The sequence below is a fragment of the Serinus canaria genome, chromosome 3 (assembly GCF_022539315.1).
Source record: "Serinus canaria isolate serCan28SL12 chromosome 3, serCan2020, whole genome shotgun sequence".
Classification (NCBI taxonomy): Eukaryota; Metazoa; Chordata; class Aves; order Passeriformes; family Fringillidae; genus Serinus; species Serinus canaria.
This window is the reverse complement of record NC_066316.1, coordinates 59,053,229-59,076,848: the sequence shown is the minus strand read 5'-3', so window position 1 is coordinate 59,076,848 and position 23,620 is coordinate 59,053,229. Positions and strand designations below refer to the sequence as shown.

At 40.1% G+C, this 23,620-nt stretch overlaps 1 protein-coding gene across 13 annotated transcripts in view; it reads right to left on the bottom strand.

The window, feature by feature from the left end:
- Positions 1–23,222, bottom strand: part of EPB41L2 (erythrocyte membrane protein band 4.1 like 2) — a 103,773-nt gene extending 80,551 nt beyond the window's left edge. For 11 of the 13 annotated variants that reach the window (XM_050972165.1, XM_050972161.1, XM_050972156.1 and 8 more), the window contains exons 1-2: positions 23,121–23,197; positions 19,378–19,459 (exon numbers count right to left, since the gene is read on the bottom strand). The gene's annotated coding sequence lies outside the window, so the exon portion shown is untranslated. Of the gene's footprint in view, positions 1–19,377; positions 19,460–22,370; positions 22,467–23,120 lie in introns of those variants that run through there. The other 2 variants (XM_050972152.1, XM_050972153.1) reach the window with 2 other exon arrangements.
- Between the last annotated feature and the right edge of the window lie 398 nt (positions 23,223–23,620).

The following is a 23,620-nucleotide window of genomic DNA, read 5'->3' as shown; positions in this document are numbered from 1 at the left end:
AAATATTAATGACTTTCAAATGGTTGTACTATCAGTAGAAAACAATCTTAAAGGTGAACATTTCATCCCTCCAGAAATATTAGAAAGAAGTGAATTGGAGAAGTGAAATCTTAAGTAGTAAAAAGTTTTCTATTGTCATGACACAACCATCTTTAGTCCAGTATAAGACTGGAATAAATTCCAGTATAAGAACTCTGCACTGACCCTTTTTTGAGAAATTGAAGACTTTCACAGTAGGTAACATATTTATTTGATTTATAAAGGATTTCTTGAAGGTTTTTTTCCAGAATACTGTTTTCTACACAGTGGATTTACTGGTTTGGCTAGTTCCTCCAATTCTAACAGCAAACTAGAGCGGTATCATAGGTCAAGCACCACATTTCTCAAATTACCTTAGCTTTAAGTTTTGTACACATTATTGAAAAACTAAAGCTTTTCAAGGTTCCTTCAACCCTTTATCCTAACATCCTGATAAGCCAAAGTATAAAAAGGAAGCTTATTTTAAGAAAAGCTATCAGAGAAATGTATATCACTTATTATGAATGCATTTTCAAAAGTAAATAATAAAGATACTTTTAAGCATAGCTGATATTTAGTTTTTGTCTATTTTGTTAAGAGGCATCAGTCTCATGACTGAGTAACACCATTCCTTTGAAAGTCTGGGGACAAGGCAGCACAAATTAGTACTCCCAGGAGTACTAAGAAAACTAGGTTTTTCCAGTTAAATTGATTTTTGCTGCAGCACCAGTACCAGCTCCACCTTCCATCCTTTCTTCAATAGTTTAGTGATAACCCCACCCTCACTACTGTTATTGTGACTTCTCTCTATCCAAATTACCAGCCACTGACAGCTTGCCAGGAACCTGACCACCTTCAACCAGGAAAGAAAGAGAGCTAAGGATAGTGCAGGAATTAAGCTTTGCTCTAGCTTGCCTTTGCCTTTTGCAACAGAGAGCTATTGCAACAACACACCGTTGTCTTACCCTTCCTCACCATCATAAATCCAGGGACAGGACAGAGCAGGATGCAGAGGCAGAGTGGGCAGCAGACCACACTCAGCATCAGCACCCTCAGCCATTCCTGCAGCCTTTGTGCCAAAGCAGACAAAACAGCCTCCACCCAGAGAATCTTATCCTTTAGTTTTAGACTGAGGTTTTGCTGCCCTTATCAGCCCCACCTACAGATAATTCAGTGACAAAAACTGTTAAGCAAAGCATAAAACAAAGGCAAATTTTGTTTATACCTCCTCCTTCTAATAACATTAAAACTATGACTTTGCCCTCAGCGTTAACTTTTGGTTATAAATCCCCAGCTGTTCGGCAAACTTTTGTATGATCATTCCTATCAAAGCACTTCAGTTAAACTCCATTATTTGGGGGGTGTGAGAAGAAGGAAAGCAGGCTGCTACTACTACTACTACTGAAACAAAACAAGAAGTTAGTTTGTTTCCAGCTACTGCTAAATTCACTGTGAATTATTTCACTTGAACCTCCTGAAGCGCCTCAGGAGACATTCTTCTGCATTAAGCTTGCAATTACTCTACAAAGCTATACTATAAATTCTTCATCCCTTTACAGCTGTCCCTCTGCTTACAGCTATACTTAACTGAACTGCTGCCATCAGCTACCTGCATTTTACAGAGACTCAGGGCATACATATATATTATAAAAACTACTGTAATAACATCTGCATTTCCCTTCAACACTCTTCTTGGTATCTGCAGTATCTACAACTTGCCGGTACTTCTCAGCCATAGGCTCATTCTTTAAGTGTTTAAAAATTGTACTCCACTATTATCCACAATCTGTCAGTCATAAAGAGCTTTGCAGCTCAGCCAGAATTATGTCACAGCCATAAAGTATTTTCAGTAATAATTTCAAAGAGTTATTTTTGTGCATTATCACAGCAGTAAGTATTGTTACTTGCATTCAGGAATAATAAACAAGTGCATGATTGAATTGGTAAAAAGGATTCTACCTTTTTTTAAACTATGGTATCCATTCAGTTAAATCTAGCCTCAATTGGTGCCCCCCCCCAAAAAAAATTGCCTACCATGCTCTTTCATTAAATTTTTCATTGCAGTGTACATCAAGTGTGCCCATTCATAACCAAGCTAATTTTTAACTAACTGAATGAACAGCAATTCCCTACCTGGAAGAAGGATATTCCCTCTTCTTCTACTAGGTACCACCTAGTAAGGCTAAAACTGCTCATTACAACTTTGGTTTAATATGTGACTCCCCAGCTAATATCTAGAATGAATGATTTCAGATATGCTGTTTAACGAGAAGAACCTAAATAGCAAATGGAAATAAACAAGAGACAATCTTTCTGTAGGATGTGTGAAGAAAGTTGAAGCAGCAGTCTCTTAATGTGGTAAGGAAAAGACAGAATACAGAACTGGGTACAGTGGCAGAAGCTTCCTAAATGAAGAACTGCTGCCAAAGGACTTACAACAAGGAATCAAACAAACCTTTCTGTTTGTTTTCATGCTACACACACAGTGGAGACAGTCTGGGAAATCACAATAACACTTTTCTGCTAATTAACACCAACTCACTTAATGATCTACATGATACAACTAAATTTAAGTAATTTTCTTTCCTTGCCTATATTTACAATCTCTGGTGAAATACCAAGTCCTCAGAAATGAGATCAGGATTCTTGACTCAAGGTAGATACCTAGAGGTAAAAACCAACCTTGACAAGTTGTGATACTGCCTTTGGGAATCAACTTCTTGAATCTCTGTACAGAGAAATCGAGTGTTGTAAAATATCATCAGGAAACAGCTTTGACATGTTTGTGATGTTATGAAATCAATTTCAGATTCCATACTAGATTAAAAAAAAAAAAAAAACAACCCTCCTTTATCTTCATGACAAAGTCTCTTTCAATACCTTGATTAGAAAAAGATACAAAACACTCCACATGTGGCAGATACAAAGAAACTGTGGAAGACTGAAGTTATTTCAAGAGTCCTTCTATTGGCAGCACTTCAGTTTGCCCTTGAGGAAAAAGAAATAATTTGTTTTGTTAAACCAATTCCTTTGCATTACAAAGAGTAGCTTCTATATGCAAGGTAACCAGACTTTTCACTCTTTGTAACTTCAGCTTTCCTTGTTCCAGACTTAAAAAGCTACATCTGAGATCAAACCACAGACCAATAGATACAATAAAACTAAGCTAGGAGCACCAACAATTTGTGTCAGGCATTTCACACAACCAAATAGGTAGACAGGAAATTTACATGCCATAAAAACAGACCCCAATGTATAGCTTACATGAGGTTAAAAAGAATGTCAGTAGATAAGCTTCCATTTTTTATTAAGATACTAACTTTAAATCTCTTTAGTGTTAGAAGAAACTGGCTGGCTTTAAAAAAAATATTTCCAGAAAAAAGTCCATCTTAACCAAAACCCAAATATGTAACTTAATTGCTTCATAAAATCAGTTTACAATCCAAAAATTAGTCAAAATATTCCTTACACATTTCTCTCCCATCCACTAAAAACATTAACTTCAATATTAAAGGGAATATCCTAGATTTTAATATGTAAGATTTACACATTTTAAAACAAGTTTTAAATGCAATAAAAGTTGCTTGAAGACATAAGTTGGAAAGACATATGAAATTCCAGGATTTGCTACTCTCCATACTCATTCCACAGAATGATGATAAAATGGATTTGTAGATGGAATGTTCCCATAAAATTTCAGAGCTGTATTCTATTCAAATGACTTGGAAGAACAAGAAGTTGACATAACGCTCAAACTGTATTAACGTAACACTTTAGCTACCTTATTAAGCATGCTTATGTAATCACTCTGAGTAGCTGAAAGAAACAAGCACTACAGGTACTGAATTCTTCTTGAAAACCAAAGGGTAGTTGGACATCCAGCCTTTTCCTCAGAATTTTTCCCATACAAGGACATCTACTCTTCCTCATTTGCCTCCCTTCACAATTCAGTTTTATTTATTTAAAAAATGTAAATTATTTCAGTAGCATGGCCATCAGCTCACAGAAAATCTTCACAACAAACATAAAGATGCTCGGCTATTTTTTCCTCATTCTTGTGTAAATGGGGAAGACACTGTCACCTCAAATGGCACAATTAACAATACAGGTCTGAGCACTGACAGAGGACTAAAGTTCACAACATTATGTTTGGTCCCAACAGAACTTTAAAAGATACTTACCCTTTAACTTTTCATTTGATAACCAAGAAAAGACTGTGTCCACAATTTCTGGAATGCCTGTGTGGGCAATGCCATCTGTAATTCTGGGGGTTGGTGCACTCAAACAATGGTTTATTAGAGATCTTTCAGATACAATTAGATTGCAGACCGTCAGTTCCATCACAACAAGCCTGGACTCTCCTCAGATTTACACAGGATATTTATTCATGGGATACTTAACTAGGATGCAGAGGGAGTTAACCAGAAGCATGACCATCATCTTGCCTTCTCCATCTATCCCCACCCTCTCTTTCCCCAGTGCACTTGGGAAGGAAAAGGAGCCAAGGAGACCAAACAGAACCCATCCCCATAGAGCTTTCTGCCCCGCTGCAGAGACTGGGATTTATAATCAAAACTGTCTGGGACACAGACTGCTGCTAGTGCTGCCTGCAATGCTGGCAGGCTGTTAAAGTTACAAAGAGAAAAATGTGCCAAAATATGTACTCTAGCTTGCCAAGCATATAATCCTGATGCATACTTCCTGATAGGAAAAGGATTTAATAAATATGAGACAATTTCCTTTTCCCTTTGCTTAGAAATGATCTTCTTTCCCACATGCTTAAGGCCAGAGAAAAAGAAACAGCACGCCATTCACATTTACAAGAAGCTCAGTTAATTCTCTGACTGGAATACTCAAGTTAATTTGATCGAGCATATTCTGTATTTTCTTAGTAACTCAGATGACAATCACCAGGGCAAGTTTTGGAATCTAAGAGAGTCTCTGCCTCATGTTACCCCCATGAAACACTTCAAAGCATGTGGGAGGGCTGGATTTGTTGGTGGACATGGTTCCCAGTTGTTGCTGGGCTCACTCCATCGCAAGCTGTACTAGTAGCCTCTCTCCTGGGCAGAAACAGCAAGGGAACACCTGTGAAGGATTAGGGGTTTTACACTTGAATCATGGCATGCCCTTGGTTAAAATAAGGAGTAGAAAAATTTTCTACAAATTTTCAGTCAGAAAGTTTAATTAGAAAGCTGGACATATGTAAGTTGAGGGATAGCTTCTGTTACTTACAAAGGCCAAAGTAGTAGAAAAGCAAATCTGTGTATCAGGGAATCGAATAACAGACAATAGTACAGGGACTCCCAAGCTTACTTCATTACTGTAGCATGGCAATGTTCAGTAATTTATTTAGTATACTACCCTGAATGATGCTTGCAAAATACTACACAAACCAAGGCTAGAATTTCGAAATACTCCTCATTAAGGAAAACCTAGAGGTAGCTAACAATACATTCAATAGATCTGTTGCAAAAACAACGTGAAGGAGATACTGATAATACTGATACAGCATTAAAACAGTGTCAAAAATAATCTTAATACACTTAAGAAAACTCTTACTTTCATAATAAGGATTTCAAAGAAGAAAAAGTTGTCATATAGGTCTGAGTTGAGTTTCCCAGTACTGAAAGATACCCAGCAAATTACTTCAGTGTTGCTAAGGTAACAATCAAAACTGTATTTTCCCTAACTTGCAACATCATTCTGCTAGTTAGCATCTTTTCCTCTTTGCAAAAAAAAGAGGAAATAAGACCTTTCACTCATAACAAGCTGTCAGAGACTTCAGTTGCTAAATTATATTCAGCAGCGTGAACATAAAATCTTAGAGAGGATATAGGAAAACAGCTGACGTGGTTTTTGGAACAGAGGTTGCAAGCAAGATGAGTGTTTGCCTCCCAAGTAACAACAAATAAAATAGGTTGCACCAGGGGAGGTTAAGATTGGATAGAAAGGATAATCTCTTTGCTGAAAGGATGGCCAGGCACTGAAACAGGCTGCCCAGGGACATGGTTGTCACCATCTCTGGAAGTATTAAAAGACTTGGAGATGTGGTGCTTGGGGACATGGTTTGGTGGTGGATTTGGCAGTGTTAACCTAACAGTTGGATTTAATAATCTGAAAGGCCTTTTCTAACCCGAAAAATTATATGATCCAATGAACAACAGAGCTTATATAGCAGCAGAACTTTGCCTGACAGCAAAAGGCAGTCTACAAACACTCACTTTTACCAGAAGTATTAAGGACTCTTAAAAGTAAAAAGCAGGCAAAAGGGCCAAAGATATCAGAAAACCAGCTATTAATCTAATCAAACTGAGAACAAGAAATATCAACCATCACCATGTGTTAGGAACAGGTTGGAAAAGATTATATTGAACTCCAACAAGAATGCTGTTTGAAACATTACAGTTGTTGGCTGGGTTTCCTACAGAAATAAGCTCTATGCAATCATACTGCCTGTTCATCTGTTTGTCATTCTTCTTTAGTAATGTTTAAGTTCAATGGTCAATTTGAACTAAATTTAGCAATGGTCCAGAGGTCTCAATTATACTTAATTTATACAGGACATGTAAAGCCAGTTTGGTCGGAAAGAAATCTCAATTAGTGAAGAGTGTCTAGTATAAACCCATAAGTAAACCTACTTTATTTGCCTTACTAGCTTTACTGTCAGACCCTACCAGCCATGCAAAATAAATACATATCCAGTGATAATCTGGATGGTTCAGCATCAAGTATACTCAGGGAATAATATAAGAAAACAAACTGACAGAACAAACATAAGTGGCAGGGGGAAAAAGCTGATATTTTGTTATAAAGGAAAGCATGAAAAAGTCATGGAAGATCATGCCTCATAAATTCTTCCACTGCAACTCAGTTTCAAATATTGGAAGATCACATGCTTTCAGGTAAACCTGAAATGAATGCTGAGGAGGATTACAAGAAGGTCAACAACATATTTGTTATCACTAGCTTTGAGAGGCTAGTATTCCAGTATTCACAGAATTATTTGGGTTGGAAGAGACCTAAAAGGCAGTTTCAAACCCCTGCCATGGGCAGGGATACTTCCCACTAGACCAGGTCACTCAGGGCCCCATCCAACCTGGCCCTGAACACATCTAGGGATGGGACATGCATAACATCTTTGGGCAATAGCCACCAGTTCCAGTGCCCCATCATACTCACAGTAAAAACTTCTTCCTAACATCTAAGCTATGCCTATCCTCTTTAAATTTAAAGCCATTATTCCCATATTACTACTTGTAACTATTACTGAATATTGTATAGTGGAGCATAAGAGCATGAAAAGAGGAATCATGAGAAAGAACATGAGTGGAACAATATTTCAAATATATGAAAAAGTTATATTTAAAAATTCTACTGCTCGTCTCTTGCTTTACCACAGTATTATCATTATTAAAAATCTTTTGAAATAAGCTAGGAGAAGAAAATCTAGCAATATAAGACAATTTCAGTGGATATTAGATAGATGGGATCTCTAAATCCAGTTTATTCATCTTGCAGGACTTATGAGTTTGCATTCTGGGTTTCTTCCATCTCCTCCCTATCCACCACCATTACATGTTCAGAAAGGAAACTAATTTGTGCTTTTAACCCAAAGAATCTCCAACTCAAACATGTCAATAGTTAGCTGACCATAAAAGCAGAGACAGAGCTGCAAAGCTGTGCCTGCTGCAGGTGTATGAACTAATAATGCAAAGCAGATGATGTAGATTGAAAAAACACAACTCTGTCTCCTGAATTGCTAGTTTGACAATTTTGGTCAAATATTCATGCTGGTTTTGCAAGTATTCAAACTGAGTCTGCTTACACTGGTTATGAATGTACCCTAACACAAAACTTAAGAGAATCACCCTGAAATTTGGGCTGCAACAATTCCTCAGATTACAAATAACCCATAACATCATTTCTGTAGTCCTGTCACAGAGAATTTGTGGCAGTTTACTAGGCATAGTCACCTCTTAAGCCTGGAAGCAAAGAACACATCAGTTGTGCATGGGAAAAGAAGCATCATGTCCTAAATCAAATGATAACCTTCACTTACAGCTGGGTGGTCCCTCTACTTCCAATTTGTGTACTAAGGGACGCTTTCAAAATGCAATGATGGCTTAGACAGAAACACCTTCAAATATAAGCAATATATAAAGCACTATGGTGTCACCCAGGGAACTGACTATGCCAAATTCCATATATATTCTTTTGAAGAACATACCAAGTTCAGTAGGCTATTTTAGAAGTATCTAACACAAAATACGTCAGACAAGTTCACTTGCTGGCTTTGTAGAACTTAAGCTGCTCAATTTTCTTAACACGGTAGAAAATAAAAATAAAAATCAAGTTACAATATTTTTTACACTGTATGGGGAAGAGGAAATAAGTCAATGTTCTGTGACATCTTACTACAAGAATTTACCAGATCTGATTTAGAACTCTCAATGGCATCTCAAACTCTTCTGAAAGGTCAGGAGATACCTCACTTAACGACACTCTGTTCTCCTGAGCTTATGTAAGCTACAGTGCAAACACAGATAATAAAGTCACAAGACCACCAAAAAGAAAATAATTATAAAACATTCAGAAATCTCTTAATGCAGATATAGGAATCATAATTTTCATCACATTACATTTCTCTCAAAAAGTTATTTTCCAGATGGCTATCTACAGCTTTATTTCAGCATCCTCCCTTGTGTGAACTGTTAGTAATGATTCTAGAAAATCACTATAACTAACCATTTCAATGCGAAAAGTTATTTAACTGAGAGATCAGTTAAAAAATATGGTATTGCTGTAGGCAATGACAGAGTCATAATCAGAAGAGATTAATTCCTCTAATTAATACTGTATAAGAAAAACAGGAGTATTAAGTCAACATCAACAACAATCAGTGAAGATGTTTTAGAAATATTTTAGCTTCACAGACCAAGGTAAATGTTTAAATCAAAATGTCCCAATATTGACAGGAAATAAAAACCATTTACAGGAAACAAATCAATATTTTACTGATCACACACTGCTAGGCTGCCTCAAACATCTTGCAAGCACAAAGCTGCAGCAAGGCTGCTTTACTTCAGACTGCAAGTCTGATTACTTCTCACTTTCTCTACTTCATGCTATTCAGTAACTAGCTCGGAGTCAGACCTTTAAGTATCACCACTTGCACTAGGAAGCTAGAAAAACAACCACAAAGCCCCACCAGCTCTGAGAGAAAAAACTATATGCATTACCCCTTAGGCGAAATAGTACAGCTTATCCTACCAGGGTACAAAAGGCTGCAGAGCAAAAAACATAAGTGACCCAAAGGGGAAAAAAAAAAAGGCTACTTTAGATTCCTCCTTTTCTCATAGTTCTCACCACAAAGGTTAAGCTCCCTTTAGCCATCAGAAATGGAAAGTTAGTAAAAGTCAAAGCCCAGGATCCCTGTAACTATGCACTCTACATGCAGTGACTTTTCCCTTGTTACTACTTCCCCCTGTGTAACAGCAAGCTAAGAGTTTGGAGAGTTTGATCTTTCTTTTCAGTTCTTCAAAACTTCCACGCTAAAATGGCAAGTGTGTTTTGAAGAAGAGCAGCAATACAACAAAGTGTAAAAATAATTCCAAACAATAACTACAAACAAATGAGTGAAAAAACTTCAAAACTGAATACTGGGCTGAAAAGCACTGAATTACTGGTAAAACTCTTGCAGACTACTCAAGCCCTTTGCAGAATTAGCGGCCTTCAGGGTATCAGCAAAGACAGTTCTGTCATGTGAATTGATGTGTACTATTGATAAGTAAGTGTAGCCTATGGCAGTGCTTTTCAAGTAAAAAGACAGGTCAGAAAACTGAGAGGTTTTTCATGCAAAGGAAGATACACCTTAATAGCCTACCAGGCATCTCTTTTAGTCTAGGGGGGTGAAAGAAGCAACAGCTGTTTTCAGAAGAAAAGGTCAGAAGCGCTGGCTGAATATGGGAGCATATTAAACTTAGCTTGATTCTACATAAGAGTCTTTATGTTACAATCATGTTGATGTAAGGCCTGTATTAGATTATCTCATTGTAGCAATAGTTATGTTGCCTATTTTTAACGACAGTATTCTGAGGTGTCTGCTTCAATTCCAGCTGGAGCGCTGAATGTGATCACTTTCACATACAGCAACAAGAAGCCTTCCATACTAAAATAGTGTTGCATTTTAAAAATACAGCTGTGGATCAAGTAACATTTTACTGCTCACATCAGAGACAAAAAGTTTTGCATAACTTCACAGCATGTAACCATCAGACCACTCTCAACTCACTACAAATGTTTCTTTAGTGATGACTAGCAGAATGAAAGCCGTCTTCAATTCTTCAGCAGCACAGAACTTTGTAAACAACAGCAGTGTTTACTTTAAGTCAAGGGAAAACAAAAAAAGAACAGAAGAAAATCAAGTGGGGAAAAGAGGTTACAAAGGGCTTGTTTGGAGCTGAAAGGATGAAGGAGAGAAAATACCATGAACCAGACCTTTAGAGCATAAACTGGAGGAGAGGGGAAAAAACCATGCAACAGTACATGTACTGCTGAAAATAAAAACCCAACTTCTGTTCCTTAACACAACCTCCATACTGACTAGAGATACTCATCCTCTTAAGTGCATTCTTCTTTTTAAAGGTTCCACAATAGGAGCAAATAGTTCAAAAGTATGATCCATGAACACAGGGCTGCCCACTGACATCACTACTTCAATTAGCTCATAATTAGTATTGAAGAAAAAAGAATTACTATCTAGATAGTGACCAAATTTTCTGTTCAAATGTTTGCACATATAAGATAGACATGATCAAAGGTACAAAAACCACACTCAAAGCTCTCCAAACCAGACAAAGAAATAATGAATCATAGTCAGAAACATCCCAAGTATCCCCAATTCCAATTCACTCCTACATAGTGGTACATGTTCCCTGTATGCTATCATAATTACATATGATTTCAGGCTAATAATGCTCTGCAAGCATATGTTAAAGAAAAAAAATCTGTAATTTTACTTTATGCTACTGAAAAATGGAAATAATTGTAACTTTGGGCTTGCAATAAATCTAATGGCCGCATTGTCTTGTATAAAAAAGTGCTAATACCCTACTAATAGCAAGCAACCAGGAAAATGGTACAGGTGGAATTCCCATTATAGCAGAATCTTGCTGTTCTAATAAGAATATTTAAAATTCATGAAGCTTTGCTTTGACAGATGAAAAATTTATTATTCTATGTTTTTGTTTCTCTTTAGTTTTATTAAAGACACATACACTGCAAAACTTTCCAGCTTTGTTTCTGGATTAAAACCAAGCTGTTCTGTCATGAGAGAGTTACTTGAGCCTTTGCAACACCCAAAAAACTCACTCAGAGAATTTCCACACAGCTTTTCAAGTACCAGTTAGGTATTTGAACTAACACTTTACCTAAAATAGTATTATACCTGAAGCATCTGAGAAAGTAGTTTTTAAGAGTAAAACAGCAAGATGGACATTGTCAGATTCCAGTGGATGTGGTCAACAAAATAGTAGCCATGTCCCCACCAAGAAGCAAGAAGGAAACACAAGATTTCCTAGGCACTGTGGGTTTTTGGAGGATGCATATTCCCGATTACAGTCAGATTGTAAATCTTCTCAACCAAGTGACCCAGAAAAAGAATTATTTCAAGTGGGGTCCTGTCCAACAACAAGCTTTTGAACAAATTAAACAGGAGATTGTTCATGCAGTAGCCAGGAAAGGACAAGATGTGAAAAATGTGCTTTTGACTGCAGCCAGGAAGAAAGGTCCTTCCTTAAGTGTCTGGCAAAAAGCACCCAGGGAGACTCAAAGATAAGCCTGTGATTTCTGCAGTCAGGGAGGCGAGGGATCCCCAGCCTGTTACACCCCAGCTGAGATACCAGCAGCTTATGAAGGAGCTCAAGCTATCTCAGAAGGGACTGGCACGAAGCACAGCTTCTGCTGGCACCCCAACTGCCAACACTGGGCTGGATGTTCAAAGGGAAAGCCCCAGCCCCACATCACATCACTGGTACTACATGGATGAGGCAGGTTGTGCTTATCACACAGCAAGCTCAAATAGGAAACCCCAATCACCCAGGGGATCTTGAAAATCAGCAAGAACTGGCAAGAAGGTAAAAATTTCAGACTACCATAATCCAAGGAGAAGGTACTCCATGTTGAAGAGGCCCTATCATACAACCAACCACCAGAAAATGAAAAGCAATACTCTCTTTACTGACAGTTCCTGCCACACACTGAAGATGGAAAGCTGCCATATGAAATCCTACACAACAAGCTGTAGAAGCTATTGAGGGACAAGGCGGATCCAGCCAGAGAGCAGAGCTGAAAGCCAACCAGCAGGCTTTAGATACTGCTGAAAGAGAAATGGCCAGTGCTCTACCTCCAGACTGACTCACAGATGGCAGCAAATGACGGGAAAAGGTCAATGGGCAGCACAGAGGGAAACCCATCTGGGCTGTTGGAATATGGCAAGACATCACCGCCTAGGCAAAGAAGCTGGCCATAAAACTATGTCCCGTAGAAGCACACGTACCCAAGAGCTGGGCTACCAAAGAACACTACAACAGTAGACAGGTAGATGAAGCTGCCAAGATTAAAGTGTTTTACGTGGATATGGACTGGCAACATAAAGGTGAGTAATTTCTGGCTCAGTGGGCCCACCAGGGAAGCAATGCAACACACAGACGGGTTTGTGATTGAGGGGTGGACTTATCCATGGACACTCTGTCCCAAGTTATCCATAACTGTGAAACATGGGCTGCAATCAAGCAGGCCAAGCGCATGAGGCCTCTGTGTGTGCTGGACTGTGGCTGAAACACAAATATGGGGAGTCCCTGCACATGGACTACATCACACTGCTGCAGACACACTAAGGCAAGTGCTACATGCTTACAGTGGTGGAAACAACCCCTGGAATGTTGGATACATACCCTGTGCCTGATGCTACTGCCCAGATCACCATCTTGGGCCTTGCCCTGTGGCACCATGGCACTCATGAGCAATATAAGTTGGACAACAGGACTCATTTCAGAGCTGACACCTGGCCAGAGAGCACAGGACTGAGTGGTGCAACCTATTCCCCATCATGTGCCAGCCTCTGGGAAAACTGAACAGAACAATGGACTGTTAGAAAGCACATTGAAAGCAGTGGGTGATGGGGCCTTCCAAACACTGGAATCTACACTTAGCAAAGGCTGCCTGGTTTAGTTAACTCCAGAGGCTCCAGCAATCAAGCTGGTCCTCCCCAGTCAAAACCCCCACCTACCATAGAAGGGGATGAAGTCTCCACGGTGCATTTGAGGAATATCAGTTTGGATTGGTCCCGCCTAAAGCAAAGGCAAACCCGTCTGTGCGACTGTTTTTGCTCAAGTAGCTGCTGGGTAACGCAGAGGGATGGGGAAACACAATGCATACCTCAAAGGAATTAGATTTTTGGGTGAGAACAGTCTGTAATACTGACTTTTATAACACTGGCTGCTGAATGGCACTGCCACTGTATGCCATAGCTACCACAGGCAATGAATATGGTCTGCTCCAAACACATGAGGCTCCTGATCTAGCTCCCAACCACCTGGCAGCACTCCTGCCCTGGAAGCCATCTAGGGTGTACAGAGCCCAAAGTCACGAACCAAATTAACTCAATGGACACCTTGGAGGGACAGCCATTGACTACTAAAATTATACCTTTGCTTATGTGTGTATATATATGTGCATATATAGCTAGTAGGTATAGGATTTGTGCATGACATGAATGGTTTGGACTATGGGGAGGATAATGTCCTGGCTTAAGCAAGGACAGGGTAATTTTTACAGTAGCCAAGAGGGGGCCTGGCTAAGGCCAGGAGTCAAAGATTATTCTATATCACCTCACATCCTTTTCTGGGCACAGGGGAAAGAGTCCCTTCTGCATTGTGTAGTGTGATAGTGCAGTCAGGTTTTCACCAGGCCCTGCGTGGGGAGCACTCACATGTGACTCGTTCACCTCCCTCGTACACTGTTATTAATATTCTTCCTCTTACTGCTCCTTTTCTTATTTCATTGCTATTTCCAGCAAATTGCTCTTATCCCAACCCACAATCTCTATCTTTCATGCTTCCAATTCTCCTCTCTATCCAACCAAAGGTGGGGGGGGAAGTAAGTGAGCAGCACATGGTTTGGAGTTTTCTAATGGGACCACTAAACTGGGGAATTTCCTTTCTAGACCTTCTTTAGGATGCCTCACTGTTAACCAGAATCTGCCCACAATCACATATAGTGCCAATAACTGGAGCTAAGTGACTGATTACAACAAACTGCTGGGGGGCATAACCTGAAACCAGTCAGCAGAAGCTGCTCTTCTCTGAAAGAAATCAAAAATTCCATACCCATAAAAAAAACACAAACCAACTTTGTTTCTCAAAAACAGAGGGATCATCTTTATTCCATTTTTTACTGAAAAACTGGAGTATGCTGAAAGAGCAAGCAAGATTTGACAAGCTACAGAAACCACTTTCAATTATTTTTAATTATTCAAATAATAATGTTACAATAAATAAGATCTCTGATAATATTAACTTTATTTTCCTTTAATTTAAGTTGCTACCTTCATGAGCAGTTCATCAGGGCACACATACAAACATATGCCTGAGTTACCTGAAACAAAGCATTAGACAGGCTGGTAAAAAAAAAAAAAATTACCAAACACCCAAAATGAACTAGCAGAGAAAAACCACATTTTCCCCAAAATAAGCACTTATGCTTTCACCTTCTTGATATAACCAAAAATCTAAAAATAGTCACTTGTTGTTTCTTGAGCTGTTACTTTAACTGCTTACATACTGAGCCTTCTAGCAAGAGTCATGTACTGCTGTTAACCTTGGGAATAATACATGAAAACCCTCTCAGAATTTTAAAAATAACACTTGCAGAAAAATCGCTGTAGTGCAACTACTTCAAGTCTTAAAACATCTAACCAAAATAATTAAAGGAAATCTGACTTGTTTTAAATATGAGTAAAACAGAAAAGATCATTGTGAAAAAGATCCTTGTGAGCTTCTGAACAGGAAGGATCCACAGACTTTTTTCTAAATGAGTATTTTTTATGAGCAAGCAAAGGTCACTCAGCAGTAAAAGAACGAAGCAGGCTGATTGTGACTTCGATAGACTTAACATGTGGCCCACAACACTCCAGCCTTTTTGCCTCTCTTTTTTTGCAAGTGACTCCACCAGGCAAATTAATCTTCCCACATCATTCAACAGTTTATGGAGACAAGATGTTTCAAGACAGAAAAATCAGGGCTCATGTCAGTGACTAACAGTTCACCCAATAAAAACTGTTTTCATCTGGTCCCACTCCAAAGTGTTAACATGCTATGTATAGCACATGTCTTGCCCTTTATCCAAGGCACAATGTACCACCACTGAGTAATTGTATGGTAAGCCAACCAGTTTCATACTAGGTATTGCCTTGGAATACACCTTGGAATACAATTAAAGAAAATGTGGGTTTTTTTAGAATCAAAAACCAGGGAAACTGAGCAGAAGATCTGAAAAATGCAAAGCTGCACTTTTATCAAGGTGAAAAAATGGTTGAAGCAAACTTGCTCCCAATATACTGGGAACATATTTTGCCTTTCTCACACTAGCCTTTAAAAATCCAATTGCAAGGAGTAAATAAAACTCTAAATTTATAGCCCAGTATGTAAAATCTCATGATTCCTCAAGATTCAGAGTTGGATTTCTTAGATTTTTTTCATACAAATCAGCTCAGGCAAAATATACTGCAGCTAATGTGTGGGTGTTTTTATAGAGCTTCATTATGCTTTTTGAAACAAAAAGAACGTAAGTCCAGAATACATGAGAAACAAGAACTACAGCAGCTTCTAGTCATTCTTCCATATCAGGGCTAAAATTGTACCAACTCCTTCAGTGGTAACAGTCTCACATTAAATACCTGGTCTTTAGTTAAGACTGCAAATATTCTGTTTGGGTTGCTGACCTTGTAATGGTCTAAGGATGAAAGTAGAACGTACGGTCATGTACCTTTAACTAAACTTGCTAAAACCAGTGGGCATATGAGGGAATATGAAGGGAGCAGCAATGTTATGTGTGTGTTTTTTTAAAACTAGATTGACCACATGACCCCACCACTCTCCCCAAGTCAGAACACTGTCATTTATTACTGTGTTCTGTAGGATAATTTCATTTTTGCTTTGGAGTAATTTTTTAAACATAGAACTCTCACAACAGAGCTCATTTTACAGAGCATGTCTATGGAAAAGGCACCTTTCCTCCAAGAATCTTCTCACCTACAACACAGGGTTGCAGTATTCCTAACTTCACTTTTACATATTTTAATTTCTTCTACAGTACAAGAACAATGTGCTGGTGACAGTGTAAACTTTTCCCCAAAAAACTATTCAGCCTCAACACTAAGTCATTATTCTGCATTTATGCCATGACACTTAAATAGCATCCTTACTTCCTGAAATGTCACTGGGACTAAATCCAGAAGTGACAAAAACCTATAATGATCTAACATGCTACGTGTTTCACCAATTCAACACAGTAAAAAATCTAGAGACTATGAAATTTCAGCCTTCAGAAACATGTCTTACCTTTCAGAATGAAAAAAAAATTCAACATGCTTGGAAATACAATGGTTTTGGTATAAGCAAATACAAAGGTAGCAGGGAGGGGTGGAGAATGAAAAAAAAAATTGTAAGTGCACACATTTATTTAGGCATTAATTGCTCTCTGTAATATATTCTCAAGCACACACAGAGTCAAGAAAGCACACTGGGAAAGTGAGGCCAAATACAACAGCTTAAGTTAAGTAATGGGGTAATTAAAGGTTTTATACTAAAATAATTTACAATTGGGGTTTGTAAAGAAAGACCAGTAACACTGATACGTAGCAATCCCAGCCTTGTTTCAAGCAGCTGCCTCTAACCATAATATAAGATAATCTCTGACAAATGTTGTCTACAGAGGAGACAAGGCAGCCATAAGACAAAACACAGACTTAGAAATTAATTTAATGCTACAGCATTCTTTGGTTCTAGTTGCAGGTTCCCCACTCTGTCCACCGTCCCTCCACCTACCAGACACTGGGTTTAATTCAGACTCGTGGTCAAATAATGAAATACCCTACCAGAAAAGTACCAAAAAAGTCATACAAGAAAAAAATACTCAGTCCTCTAAGAGAAGATCAATGATATAGAGGGCATACTTCTTTAATTGCTTGATGATAAAACAGCAGCAGTTACAGTATTATTTAAACACAGCTTTTAAGTACAACTTCAAAAGGAGAAGCCAAATGGGATAAACCAGTTTCTTTCAGCTGAGGAAACAGCAAATCGATTGTTTACAAATAATGTCTACAAAGTACAAAATACTGTGTTTGGAAATTGAAAGTTTTAAACCCAAAACTGAAATGTTCAAAGAAGCTTGCAGGACATACGAAAGCAGGGATTCATCAACTAAAATATGTCAGAATATACTAAGTGAGTAACTGGAAGCAATAAATGTTTCAGCAAATGTGAAACCCAAGCACATTTTTATCACGAGATATTCATTTTGGTTTGATTTTCAGAAGTAGGAGGATACATGCTGAATCAGTTAGAATTCAAAGGTCTGCCTAATATGAATTCAAAAACTTGAATTAAGAATATATATTTTAAATCCCATATACAGGATAACTGAGTATTTCAAATTAGAAAAAGCTGTTCTAATTTTCCATTGCGGTAAGAGCACATCATGCATTTTAAATACATACTGAAGCTCTTCATACTCCTAATAACATTCTGTGTTCTTAAAATGTTGTAGTCAAATTCTTATCCAGGCCACTATAAAGAATACCACAGTTATAGTCTATACTTCTCTACCCACAGTAAGAGGATAGCAGCAAATTACAGTAAAATCTGGTGTTACATTTAGCTGTACAACACTACTAATTAGAGAGTAATTTCAACAATAAATATTTGGTTAAACTCTGCTTTGTCATCAGTGCAAGCAATTTAAGATGAAACTCATCTTTCAGAAAGTCTATGGGGTTTTTTTCTTAATCTATTTTTATTTTCTGGTTAGTGAGCATCTTTTCCTATGAAACAGTTTTCCAGAGCTACTGCTTAGCAAACAGAAAACCACACAGACAATGTTAGAAGCAAAAGGGAAGATTCAAGCCTAGAGGATCATGGCAATCCATGGTTCTCTTTAAAATGTCCTTAGCTAACCCTATTTTACTACTCAATGGCAAGTTCTTATAACAGTGACCTTACAGAGCACACAGGCTGCATCACCTAATAAGAGTAAGGTAAGCTAAAAGACAGGCTTATCACATGCCTCAGAAAGAATACAGGGAGGGGAAACCAGGATACAGACGAATATGAGCCCCATGGTAGATACAATATCAAGTAAAACACCCAGTTAACCCTCTAGACACTGACAAGTCAGCAGTTTTAAAAGAGAGGCTCTTCCTGCAATTCTTCGCAAGAACTCTCTGATGAGCTGTGCTACTATTAATAAAAGCACTAAAGAGATGAACAGTAGTAGTACCTTATCTCCTTTAGAAAAAAAATAAAGAAAACAAAGAAACACATAAGCAAAATACTACTGCCTGCTCCTGTGAATCCACAGAGACAATCTGTTTTTACAAAGGAGGCCAACTTCACTGAAATCAGGCCTTGAAAGCATCCCATACTTTAGTGCAGTCATGAAACATTATGCCATCAAAGGCAGCTGTGATGTGTACAGCAAAGGGTTGGCATCTGACATTCTCTTACAACACCAACTCAGAGTTGTTGTAATGCAGTGTTTGCGTAGTGCCTCTAAGACATCAGACACTACATAAAAAAACCTTCCCCCCCCAGGTCTATTAAAATAAATAAACCTGCATTCTTGCTGAGCTCTCACACCTTCAGTACACACAAGTCTACAATCTCATACTATACATTGAACATCATTTCCTCATTTCACTAGCCAAACAACAGCTGGTTTTGGATTACCCAACAGCAATTAATCAATATTCTGTTGATATGGCCTTCACTTCATCTGTAAATCTCTACAAAGTTCTCAAAGACAAGGTGAAGTCTATGGAGGAAATAAGTTACCAGTAAAACTACTTTCACAGAAGAGTGCACACCACAAAGTTATTAAGTAGAAGTCAAAATATTTACTGTATCATCTAGATGTTCTTTTCTATATAATATCACAAAACTGACAACTCAAGCCATATAAATTTATCACATCAATAGCTAAAGTAAATGAGAAGTTGAAACAGAGCACAATATGCTGCCTATTTAGTAAATTCATACAATGGATCTTCTGATCCAAAAAAAATAAATCACAAATTACCTTTCACTCCAGTAGGAATCTTGAAGATTTGTAGAGTGAAATCAACTATGACAACTGGATAGCAGCACAATATCTTGCTTGCCTGTAAGGGAATAATTCAGAGCCACATTACATCATAAAATTAACCCACCAAATAAATTAGAAAACCAGATAAGTGAAATTGAACAGTGCTGAAATTATAAACATTTTGAAAATGTGAACACCCTGACAAAGAGGAAGAGAAAGAAGCCCCACACCCAATCATTTAACTTGCACTTTGATTTTCCTCTCTTAACAAAATAGAAGTCTGGCAGTTTATTTTAAAGTCTAACACCCTTGAAGTTTAAAGTAGCCTGCTTCCAAAATAGAAGGCCAGAAATAACCCCTTACAATGCAGTTTGACATCTTGTCTAGTCCAGACTACAAAAATCAGACACTTCCACATCCCCTTTTCTTGCTCCCATCCTCCTTCTTGTGTCCACCCATTGTGTGAGTACACAATGAACAGTTTTCAAACACTGCTTTTCTTGGGTTAATTTTGCTTGCAATGAGAAACACAGCCCACCTTCCTTTTTCTCACTCCACCCTACTTAAGACCAATTCCAGAATGAAACTAGTTTGACTTAGTACATCCTCCCCAGGAAAGCATTCAACCTTGCTTGAGAAATATCTAGTGGCAAATATGTTACACACTACAATCTTCAGTAAAATGACTTTTAACCTACTGAAACTTACAGTAAACTAGTAAACTAAAATGTAGAAAACTTCCTCTTTCAAAAATTAGAACAGAGCTACACATTACAGACACAACTATTAAAAATGTAAACCATTCACATCCTTTTTCTATCAGTGAATGCTTTCATAGCTGTCATCCATGTAACACGTATACCCACCATCATGTTCTTTTGTTCCCTCTCTTTTTAATCCTAAAATAAATCAATCTTTAGTACTAAAAGACGATTCCCAGATTAATGCCAAAAGGAAATGCCAGTTCAAAAAGGAACCCCACAACCATCAACTACAGATTTTTTTTATTTTGTCATATATTTTAAACATTGTTTATAAACCTACTTTGATTTTTTTTAACATCAGCTTAAAGAGATGATTTATCACAGCCCACAATGCCTTCTTAACATGTCTGTACTTCCCAGAACACTTTCCATTCCCCACCTATGACCCACATTCTTCATCTTTAAAGGCGTGTCTTGGGACCTGGTCCCATGAAAAATGAATGTTCTGCCTATATCCACACTCACAAACTGATTTAGATCATATTGGCGACTAGAAGTAAGACAGTTATTCTTCAGGTTACCTTCTCTAAGTGAGAGCTCTTCAGAGCTGCCACTGAATCCCCAGTAAGACATCAGGAAACCAAACTAGCTTCAGAATGTTACCTGTGTTGGCCCTTGAATCTAAAAAAATTTATTAATTGACTGCAGTTACTGGAAAATTATCCAAGTAGAAATGGAACAAAGGGTCTATTTCCATATCAATGAAGCCTGGAAGTTTATTCCACACAGCCCTGGATGTTAAAAAGTTTGAACTCCCCTTCTTCTCCACTATCAACAAATGTGCAGAGAGAATACACATTTTTGAAAGTCTTGTCTAGGCCATTTAAATTATATTTTTACAACGCAAGCCCATCTGCCACAGGTACAAACTGTTGATGGAAATTTTTGAGATCAATAACTTCAGAAAACACTGAAGGGAAGGTCATTTTCTAAGCCCAAAGGTAATGAAACTCAGCAGGATGTTGCAATTTAGGCAAAAGAAAGCAGCTCAACTTCCCACCAAGAGGTCAACAAGAGTCAGAAAGCAGCATGGCCAGCAGAAATGGAAACTTGGAGGGGAGGAGAGCAGCAGCTGAAGCAGAGTGCTTCTGCTGAATGGCTTTCCAGGGCCACTGCTGCGTAACCCAGGGCACCACCAAACTGCTTCTGTTCTGTAACTGGCTGGCACTGCAGCTTAGGGACTCCATTTTTCTGCTGTTCAAAACGTGATGCTAAAGGACACAGCTTTTCTTTTAGATAGTCTCTCAAAGAAGCATTTTCTCATTTCAGCCTCTGCAAGACTGGATACACACAAGTTGATGGGAATTTGCTGAAGGCTAAGTTCTGTAGAACCATGCTGGTTGCATTTCACTAACGCTCTGGAAGCGCCCATGACAGCAGACAGAAGGCTATAAAGAAAAGCAGGCTATAAAGCTAAGAAAATTAATACATGTGCCTTAAAGCAAATATAGAATACATAATTTTAAATAAAACCTGGGCTTGGAGAGCTTTACAAGAAGTAAAACACACCAAATCAACTGCTTGCCAGTTATTACTGGTATCAAAGCACTTTAAGTTTACTTGAGCTGGCTATTACTTGCTCTCTGGCAGTGATTTTTTTTGGAAGGTGGAAATCATAATCATTAAGCTGACAAACCCTCAAAACAACTCCCTTCATGTCAATCAGCAATCCTTCTAGCCACACACATGTGCGGACAACACTATTACCATCAAAAGGGATTAAGTTCAACTCAGTGGGATCTTTATGTGAGGAAGAACGCTGCACGCTAAAAAAATGTTACCACAGTGTTAATAGCTCTTTTGAGAGTATTCATATTTCAGAGTACTGTAATCAAAGCCTTACAAAAGAACAATAATAGGAAAAGAACTTTAGACCTAAATTTATAAATAACAATATTTTTTAAAAATATCTCCGTGCATAACGCTCAGAGGCTAGGTCCTCACATCTTGAAAGGGGACCTTATTTTAAAACAGTAGACATAAACCATATATTATTTTTACCCTAATTCTTAAGAGAAGGGAAATTAGTGATGTGAAGTCTTCCTCGATTTCACCTCCTATCTGATTCTTGGCAAAGAGCCTCAGTGCGGGGGCCTATTTAGCTCATTTTTCTGCAGTTGCTAACTTAGAGACGAAAGAAAGGAACAGCCCAAGATGCAAACAGATGAAGTTATCGGGAGGAGAGGAGTGGTGCTCCGGGAGGAAGGAAATTAGGAAACCAACCGCTTCTCTTCAAGCAGCATTCAAGCGACGAGTGCGAGAAAGGCACCAACAGCCATCGGGAGAGATTTTACCGGGAAAAAACACCCCCTTTCTTCTGGCCCCAGAGCAGAGGCGGGCGAGCCAAGAGCGCGGTGGATGCGGTCACGGCAGCGACCGCGGGAGCCCGCGCAGCGCCGGCCGGGGTGCCCCGAGCTGCGGCCGGAGGCGGCGGGCGCGGCACTGCCCGCGCCGGCAGCCCCGCCAGGGAGGCTTGGAAGCGAGCGGCGAGGAGCGGCCCCGCACGGCTCGCCTCGCCGGGACCAGCGCCCAAGGCTGCGGGAAAAGGAGGGAGGGAGGAGCCAGACCCGCCAGCCGCTCTGCTGCCCGCCCGGGGCGGAGGGGCTGCGGATCGGAGCCGCTCGCCCCCGCCGCCCCCGGACGCGCTTCCTCGGGGCCGCTGCCGCCCCCTGCCGGACGCGGTGCTGACAGCCCCCATCCGCCCGCCCCGCTGCCGCTCGGGGCCGGCACAGGAGGAGGGAAGGAAGAAGGGAGGGGGCAGCTCTACCCGATCAGCCGGGCCGGCCCCGCCCGCAGCCTCCGCATCCCGCGCCAAGCGGAGCGGACTAGTGAAAACGGCGACAGATACGCGGCAAAGCGGCCCCCAGCGCACCGCCCGCAGCGCTACGGTTGCCCGACCCCCTCCTCCCCACCATCCCCTGCTCCCTACTGCCAGCATAAGTCGCGCTCCCTCGGGACCGCTCCCGCTGATACCTGCCGCTCGAACGGCCGCCGGCGCCCGCACGCTCCCGAACTTCCCGGCCGCGGCCGTCAGCCCAGCCCGGGAGAAAACCCCGCCGGCCCCGCCCCCCGGCCAATCCGCGCCCCGCCCGCCCCCGCGCCCCGCCTCCGTCCCTTCCCGGTCTGGCGGCACCGACCACGCCCCCCGCACTCTCCGCGTCGCCATTGGCTGGCGCAGTCGTCAATCTCCGCGGGCAGCGCTTCGCCCCCGCCCGCTCTTCCTGGGCAGTTTCCAGCAGCCGCTGCCCGTCGGGGGTGCGGTTCTAGCTTGGGGCCGGGACCGGCTTCGGGAGCGTCGTCGCAGCGTAGGCATCGCACCGGAGAGACATGGTCCGGCAGCGCCGCTGGCGAGCCATGGGCCCGGGCGAGTCCGGGCAGGACGCTGGCCGTGCGCGCGGTGCGGTGCCGCTGTCCCGCGGTGTCTCCAAGTGGAATGAGCTCCTGCGGCACCGCGGGCTGCGCGGGCGCGGAGC